This window comes from Micropterus dolomieu, unplaced genomic scaffold, assembly GCF_021292245.1.
Source record: "Micropterus dolomieu isolate WLL.071019.BEF.003 ecotype Adirondacks unplaced genomic scaffold, ASM2129224v1 contig_4683, whole genome shotgun sequence".
In the NCBI taxonomy this organism is placed as follows: Eukaryota; Metazoa; Chordata; class Actinopteri; order Centrarchiformes; family Centrarchidae; genus Micropterus; species Micropterus dolomieu.
The window spans coordinates 1-1,046 of record NW_025733673.1 but is presented as its reverse complement, the minus strand read 5'-3'; the positions used below and the strand labels follow the sequence as shown (position 1 = coordinate 1,046).

The window sequence follows — 1,046 nt, the reverse complement described above, 5'->3', positions numbered from 1 at the left end:
GCTTCAAGAAAAACGCGAGTGAGCGAGTAGAACGTGGCAATCCTAAGACTTGATTCCAAAACCAGACCACCTGAAACAGGTAGCGCGGGTGCTGTGGCTTAGTCGGTGAAAGCGCCTGTCTTGTAAACAGGAGGTCCTGGGTTAAAATCCCAGCAGTGCCTCTATAGCTTAATGTGTCCAGGGGAGCCTCTACCTATTCAAAACAGGAAATTGCTCCCTGTTTTAGTAAGTTCACTTAAACATCAGCTCAGTGTTTCCAGAATCTGTCCTTTGATGTACTGGTCATTACTGACTTCTGTCCCGGTCATCTCACCAGAGGCTGCTCTACATTCTCTAAACCATGGAGGACAAACAAGTGCTATTGCGGGTGAGACCTATTTTACCCAACAATAATTGGTAGAAAATGCTGGCCTTGGTATACAGAAACCAACTGGTTCCTGTTATAGCAGCTTCACCAAGGAATGAATATCCTCTGGGACAGGTGTTCTGGGTTCAAGTCCTGCTGTGGAAGAAAGACTGCTTTCCAACATAAACACTCTGGACTTCTGAGTGGTGTGAATACGATGATGAACCCTGTCCTTGTGTTCTCTGTGGACTAATGGCTAGTGTTCTTGCCTTCCACCTCAAAGATCTAGCTTCAAGTCCACTTGCAGAAAACTCTGGTTTTGTTTTATGTTCATAATTCTGATCTGATGTGTCATTTGAAATCACTGAAAGGTCCGCTCTCAGGTGTAGCAGCACCTTCGCAGGTGTTCAGTGCCACAGATTAGCATGCTGAATGTGACGCAAGCATCAGAGATCACCAGAACATGGACGTGTTTCCAAGGTGAGAAGCAGGGATTCAGTACTTCCACCTTGGATCCAGGTGGATCCAGATGATCAAGTCCCCTAGGTGCTTCTCCTGCAGGGGGATTCTAAGCAGCTGTTATGATGCTGGAGCTGAGAGCTCTGCAGGTTCAGAGATTATGAATCCAGACAGACTGCAGCTTTAAACATGAGCTGTGACAGAGAGACATTCTTCATGGGTACTAGTACGATGTGATTGG

The 1,046-nt window shown here is 46.4% G+C and overlaps 1 non-coding gene across 1 annotated transcript; it reads left to right on the top strand.

The window, feature by feature from the left end:
• Nucleotides 1–87: 87 nt before the first annotated feature.
• On the top strand, nucleotides 88–161 carry trnat-ugu. Its single transcript has one exon. It is a non-coding gene; the product is annotated as a tRNA-Thr (tRNA).
• The last annotated feature ends 885 nt before the right edge of the window (nucleotides 162–1,046 follow it).